Genomic DNA, 8184 nt, shown 5'->3' on the forward strand with positions numbered 1-8184 from the left:
AATTTTCGGTGGATAAATTTTGAAATTTCAATTGTAAATTTTTGAGTTTATCTTTACTTAGAAATGATGCCAATTTGTCGAGACTAGTATTGAGAAATTTATATGAATCGATAAAACGTAATTTAATATTTCTGGATTTGTCTTCTGCAATTTGAACAGTTTTGTAAATGATATATATTTTTCTTTAATTATTGGAAGTAATTCGATTCCCCCTTCGAACGCTGTAGCTATTTTCTTAATTATGAAATGTGAGTCGTAACCGGATAAATTATGAAATACTATTGGAATACAAAAAGAGTTTTTATAATTCAAGTTGCAATTTGAGTGTGGACCTCTGTACCGCCCGGTCAGATGGCAATGATCGCGTACGCGTGTATCATCATCATCTTGCGTGAATGGTTTCTCACATATATGACAATGCGTCGCGCTATGAAATTTTTCCCACTCGTCTGATGTTAAATTTATCATGGGGACGTTAGTTGCTAAAATATTCTTTACGCGTATCGCTAAATTTTGTAGTTGTTCGGAAAACCACGAAACGCAATCTACACTACGACGAGAATAATACTCGGATAATGAATCGTCATATGAGCAATGTACATAATATGCTATACTAAATACTTGGTGATGTTGATATAAATTCTTTTCTTCTTCCTTCTTATCCGTCTTTGTCAGCACATATTCGAGGTCTGCGTATATGACAAAAGGAAGTTGCTCTTTCCTGGTGTAGTTGGTGAAGCTGAGCCACTTGTCCTTATCGCTCGGTAACCGGATAGCACAGTCATTCATCTTTCCGCAGTCTACTGTATGTGACTGCAACTTGTCTTCCGAACCGAAATAATGCAGACATCTGTAAAATAACAATTATAAACAATTGCACATTTATTTATATAATTTGCAATAAATTTACATACCGATCGCAGATATATTTCTTGTGATCATGTTTGCACAATTGTGAGCTGACAAGCCGGGAGAGATTCTTGATCCAGGCGAAATGTCCAATGTTGTTGCTGTCTTCCACATACAGCAAGTTGACGTGTCCGTCTTTCTTTTGCTCCGAAAGACGTATCGAGACAATGTTCTTTTCTTCGATGCTGTACAAATTTACCGAAATGTTGTTTGATAGTTCAAATTTTTAATTTGATTCACAGTCACTGGAAACTCAATGTCCTGGATATTCAACACTGTTGTGTAGTGCGGATATGATGATTCCCGTTCCACATTTCTTTCGGCGGGGTACAGAGCAGCAACCACCGCCCACGCAAAACATGCATTTTCTTTTGATTGCACATTAACCACTGCTCTTTTCATCATTATTTCTCGCGGTAATTTAACATGGCATCCCGCGCGCATTGGATTATACTTGTTTATATTTACAATTAAATTGATTATTCGCGACAACGTCCAACCACTATCACGTTCTTGAAACTCTTCGAGAGATGCCAATGTGGGCTCGATAACGCGGTGATCGTACCAATCATGTAAATCGGAGGTGCGAAAGATTTCAAAGTTTTTCTTATTGATACTTTTATTAGCATGCTTATCGCCCGACACAAACTCGCCATTAAATATAGTGTTCACTTTTACACTAGTGTGATTTTGCAACACTTTTTGCACGTGTTCGATCACAATGTCTTTGGCATCCTCTAGAAATTGACGAGGTTCGATGTGGTTGCTGTTTATCACCGCACCAGTCAAGATGCGGTCTCGAACGCCGTATCAATCTCTCGCCATATGAGTCCGATGTCTCGCGAACTGCTTCCGGCACCTGCGTGTACAAAACGTCTGCGTACCGAATTCTTCAACCCTTCGAGACGTGCGATTTGGGAGACAAGCGATTGTCGAACTCCGATCGGTAATCGTGGACGCTTTATTCGACTTTGTTCTTCCAGTGATTCGATGTATTCGTCACATTGCTGCTCCCACACAATATATTCTTCCACCGAATTCACCCATGCGGCTTGCTCCAACAAACTTGCTTCCAATTGTGCCATATTTCTTTACTCGAGATGCACTTCTTGAACCTCTGACAAAGATACTGACAGAGTATGCCTCCTTACCACCATTTTTATTTGATCACTGACACTTGAAAAACTCGAGTATGTTGCATTTTGCACATTTGACCTTGACAATAATTCTAATATTTCATTAAGGATGATGTCATAGCAGCCGTGCATCGGCGCTTGAAAATTGCAATTTTGCACATTTTGCTAATAAACTAATTGTGAACACCTGGGGGATGACAGCAGCCGATGCATTGGCGCTCGTGATACATTTAGCACATTTCGCAAGATTCATCTCAAGGTGATAGCAGCCGTGCATCGGCGCTTGAAAATTTTGAATATGTTGCATTTTTGCACATTTTGACCTTGACAATAATTCTAACATTTCATTTGAGGATGATGTCATAGCAGCCGCGCATCGGCGCTTGAAAATTTTGAACATGTTGCATTTTGCACATTTTGACCTTGACAATAATTCTAACATTTCATTTGAGGATGATGTCATAGCAGCCGCGCATCGGCGGTTGAAAATTTTGAATATGTTGCATTTTGAACACCTGGGACTGATGTCATAGCAGCAGCTGTGCATCGGTGCTTTGATTGGTTGAAAATAATATTGGATCAGCAATAATCCCCACCCCATCACAGTGGATATTATGGATAAAATTTAAAAATAATTTAGTATCACATTGATCACTCGATTGAAAAGGTTCTTTTAAAATGTACTCCGCCAGCATGAATTATTACGTTCCAGTACAAGAGAGCAATGTTTTGTGCAAGAAGAAATGTGACGAGTAAGTTTCAATATTATCTGTTAAATGAATTTTTCAATAAATAACTTTTTTTTTTGTTGTTAAATAATTATTTTCAATAAAATTTTTGTAGCGCTTCATCTCATTGTGCGGCTCGTATACTTGGAAGAAGATACGTCTTAACCCCAACATCATACAAATATTTGGAAATAGGAATCAGCGGAATAATATCCTATGTGGAATTGGCTCTCGGTGATAATCGAGGCAATCAAATAATATTACCCATTGAAACATGGAAATCTCTAATGCGGAAACGAACAGACATTGAGCAGCTAACTGAAACTCCGCTATGGATTAATGATCTGACACTCGAAGCGGTTAACATGTATACTTCAAAAATTATAAAAATTACATTATCTGATAATTCTTTGTACATGAAACCATCAACGTTACTACATTTATTCGATTTCGACAAATGTATTGATCATATGTATTCCTGGCTGTGTGAGAATACTCATAGTGTTAATGAAAAATTTAAGCAATTTGTAAATATTTTACAATGTTATAATATCCGCGATGTGAGCAATGCCGCAAAGGCGATACGTGATAGTAATATGTTTAATAGCGAATCACTTATAGATTGTGAATTGATAACTTGTGCTATAAATGAAATTATTTATAATGCTTGCAACAAATAAATTATTTTACTGTTAAACTGTGTTTAATTATTTCTTCCCTGTCTGATATACATAGTCGACAAAACTCTCTGGAGATGTAGAAAAATGATGAGCTAGATGATACTCCAGTTAGAACAGAGAGATGAAGAGATGAAGAGAGATGTAGAATTAAAATCAAGAGGGGAGCAACATTATAATATATGTGTCGTGTTATAGAGTAGCAGACTTATACTCGCATGCTCGTGCTGTGCGGTTGTATGAAACTGTATGATATACTCTAATTGAAGGGAAAACGTGTTGTAAAGATGATAACTCTGGAGGAATACATTGAATTACTGGAACAACTTGTGTTGGTGACGGTTACTGAGCTGAAAGAACGTGATTTAATGGGATTGCATGAAATTGATAAAACGTTTTACTGTATGTGGGAGCCAGATTGCGATGGTTGTATCGACTTGTTAGAAGGACAATGCCCGCAAGAACTAATGAGAATTTTCGGAATGAAAATCAACCCAAAGAAATTATTAATTAAAAATTTGCAATCACGGACAGCTCGAATCGCGCGACTTGAAGAAATAAGAAGATCGCTACGCAAACGTTACTTCGGTGTAGATACCAATGTTCCAGCACTATCGACAAACACTCCAGTAAATTCAATTGTGCAGGCAATACACGGGCGCGAAATAGGTTTGAAAAAACCTCATACCGATGCTCTAAAATATCAACTATGGGCTATGAAACTATGGGATGATCCGAAAAAACGCTCTCTCCTATTCCAGTCGAACGTTTCTAGATTTTCCTATGCTGAGCATAGAGAATCCTCTGAGGAGGAATAATTGTTGTAAGTATTTCTTTTCATTTATAAATTAATAAAATAATAAAATGACTCATAAAATTATTAAATTAATTAATAAAAACTTTTTTTCTGTTATGCAGGAGCCTTTCACGACCGCTGCATCATCGTGCCGCGGCAACGTCCGCTGACACCCACCACCTCGCAGCCACCATCGCGCTGCTGTATACATTTTACATTTTTATATTATTATTGTATTATTATATTTCATATTTTAAATTTTATATACTTTTTTACATTTTATATTAATTTATATTTTTATATTATTATTGTATTATTATATTTTACATTTTATATTAATTACATTTTTATATTATTATTGTATTATTATATTTTCATTTTTATATTTTAAATTTACACACACATTTTGTAAATACACACACACACACACACACACACACACACACACACACACACACACAGTTATATAATAAACATTATTTTAAATATTAAATAAATGTATTTATTTTAGAATAGGTCCTCTCCCCTTTCTCATCCTAAAAATATTAATTTAAAAAAATATGAAAAGAAAAAAATATTAATTAAAAAAAAATTCTCTCACGAACGCCTCTCTCTTTGCGTTCTCCTTCGCCGCGTTACCTCTCTCGCGTCCGCCTCTCGCGCTCTCCTTCGCTGCATCAGCTCTCGCGCTCTCCATCGCCGCATCATCTCGCGACCGCTATCTCTCTCGCTCTTGCATATACGCCTCGCTTGCGTCATCTCTCTCTCATGTTCGCCTCGCGCTCTCCTTCGCGTTCCTCTCTCCGCGCGGACCCCTCATCCAAAAAGCTTCATACGGTCTTTCACGGGTTCCTCTCTCCCCGCGGACCCCTCGCGGACCCTGCACCTAAATCGCGGACGCTTCCCCCTCCTCGCGGACCCTTCGCGGACCCGGCACCAAAATCGCAGACGCTCCCCCTCCCGCGGACCCCTCGCGGTACATCGCGGTACATCGCGGACGCCTCCCGCGTGACGTCATTCCCCCTCCCCGCGTGACGTCATTCCCCCGCGCCATGGGTTCCCCTCGCCCCTTACCCCCCCTCATTGCCCCTGAATGTTATTTTATATGAAACATGTGTGCAAATTGGAAACTTGCACATTGCTTCCTCACCATTCTATTTCGCTCATTAAGCTTCCTCTATGAGGAAGCCAAAATTGAAAAACTAGCTTGCTCATAGAGAAAGATTAATGAGCGAAATAGAATGGTGAGGAAGCCATGTGCAAGTTTCCAATTTGCACACTTTTTAAGATTTTTTTATAAACTTAACAGTGGCGTAAGATCAACTAAATTGTGGCGTAAGTTATTTTTGATTATTTTTTGCTAGCGTTGAAAAAATTTAACTTATTAACTGATCAAAATAATGAAAATTCTAATCCATGTTTAATATACAGAATAAATTTTGTAAAGCGGTTACACACTTATATCTCGGAAATTAAGCATTTCAGAAAAAAATGTTTCATACAAAAGTTTTGTGACTTCGAAGGGGACATAAGATAGATTAGTTTGACCTTGGAAAGTTGTTTAAAGATCACGTAAAGGTCATCTTTAATTTCTTAAATGGAAATTTCCATTTTCCAATGCATATTCTTGTAGCTTACCTCGACAGCTTTTCAAAACATTATAATTGAATTATTTTTTAGGGTAGATAATCGAAAACTGAATATTTTACAAGATATTTTATATTTTATGTCAAAAAATTGTTAACTTCAAACCTTATATATAACTCAAATTAAGACAAAAATATTTTATTATAGTGTTTTGAAAAACTTTCGAGGTAAGCTATAAGAATATGCATTGAAAAATGGAGGTTTTCATTTAAGAACTTAAAGATGACCATGTTATCTTCAAACGACTTTCCTAGGTCAAACTAATGACACCATCTTATGTCTTCTTCAAAGTCACAAATTTTTTGTATAAAACATTTTTTTCTAAAATAGTTTAGTTTCCGAGATATAAGTTTGTAACGCTTTAAAAAATTCACTCTGTATGTGATCACTTACCGTGTTGGGAATAACATCAGGATTAAATTCCGCGTTGTTCAGCCAATTCCAGCTAGTCCAAAATATTTTATTCAAGAGTGCGCTTAGTTCGAATGTCACATCTGTCGACGTTATATCAAGATGACCGCAAAATGACATTAAATACACGATTCCGATCAATCTCATCGCATCGATGAGTGATTCAATAGACAATAAAAAAAAATGGAGAGATTATCGAAATTATCCGGAGTATCGGAAGAAGACAAACATGCGAAAGCGAGATGAATACGACATACGACTGCATGCAACTGCTCTTAACACACTACTTATTCCTACTAGAATAAATTGGCATTATGATAATTGTTTATTAACTAGAAGAAAAAAAGATAAAGTATATCGTGTTATTAATCATACATACAGGCTGTCCCAGAATAAGTGGTACACGCACCGGCAGAAATGGTGTCCGGCGTTAGATGTGTGCGAATACGTGTATGACAGCCGAAAGTCATACGCACACATACGGAACGCGACATACGTATATGACTTTCGGCTGTCATACACGTATTCGCACACATCTAACGCCGGATACCATTTATGCCGGTGCGTGTACATAAGAAATAGATGCGTCTAAAAGAAATGGACGTACATGTGTCGGTGGTGTCGGTGCAAACGTATTGACGTCAGGCGGCTAGGTCGGTTGTTAGATCCGTATTTATAGTTGTGATTTTGCTGGGAAACTTACAATTAGTTAAAACCGGTCTTGAAACATGATATGGTTTAATAGATGAATCTTTAAAATCAATTTGATATTCGTTCATAACTTCGATTTAATAGAGATACTCAAGAAAAAATTTCAGTTAAAAATTTCAGTTCTTTAATCAAAATTTAATTATTAATTGTCCACATCTGAAGACATAACCCTACTGAAAAAATCACGTCACGAAATCACGTAACAAAATTACATAACAAAATCACGTAATTAATAACATGACTTTGATTTTTAAAAATCATGTAATTCGAAAAATCACGTAACTCATCAAAATATGTGCTTTATATGAAAAAATATACATTTTGTACAAATATAAAAACAAGTTCCCTAGGATTGAAATACACGAAAAAAGCACTATTACTCTCTAAATCTAGATTAGAAGTCTAATATAAAAGTATAGTTTGTATTACGACTCATGCGTATATGTGTGTGCATTGTAGGTATAGTAGAGCGAAAAACAGCAGTACACATTTACGTTCAAACCTAAAATAGTATTAAACGTAGCAAAAAGTGACTCCATGTGTGCATGGATATACATAAATTTCTAATACGTTTGCCCTGGGATGATTGATAAATAGAATTCAAAATGTAATTATTCTTTGATAGTTAGTCGGTAATTACCGATATTTTTAATTGCAAAATGAGGGCGCTACTATTTTGTCGGAGTTCGCTGTACGCTCAGGGATTCTTTTAATAGTGCGTACTTCATTTGCAATAATACATCGTACATCATCATTTGACAATTTGTTCATGTGAACAATGTACGACTTTAGAAAAATATTCATATTTGGTTTATCTTTACCAAACCATATGCCACACACTATAGGTCTACAACTTCTTACATGTGATAAATACGTGAGTACATATTTCAAAACTGCAAGTAAAATTCCAGCTTTACTCACGACTACTTTAGCATTCATATTCTTATTATTTTCTCCTTTTTGCATCATTAATCTATTAAAACTATTCTATTATATATATATTGGGTGTCTGACGTAAGGTGTCACACCGAAAATATACAAGTAGATCTCGTTAAACTGAGTCGAAAAGTCCTATACCATTTTGCAAACAACCACGTAAAATTTCGAGATATTAATTAAAAAAGATCGACCAACGAGCGCGCGAATTACGTCGGGACGGCCCGCTAAGC

General features: G+C 36.4%; 1 pseudogene; it reads right to left on the reverse strand.

The window, feature by feature from the left end:
* Positions 1-6451, reverse strand: part of LOC145936526 (lipase 3-like) — a 66376-nt pseudogene extending 59925 nt beyond the window's left edge.
* Between the last annotated feature and the right edge of the window lie 1733 nt (positions 6452-8184).

This window comes from Prenolepis imparis, unplaced genomic scaffold (assembly GCF_030444845.1).
Source record: "Prenolepis imparis isolate NDT839.2.m4 unplaced genomic scaffold, iyPreImpa1.0 SCAF_5, whole genome shotgun sequence".
Taxonomy (NCBI): domain Eukaryota; kingdom Metazoa; phylum Arthropoda; class Insecta; order Hymenoptera; family Formicidae; genus Prenolepis; species Prenolepis imparis.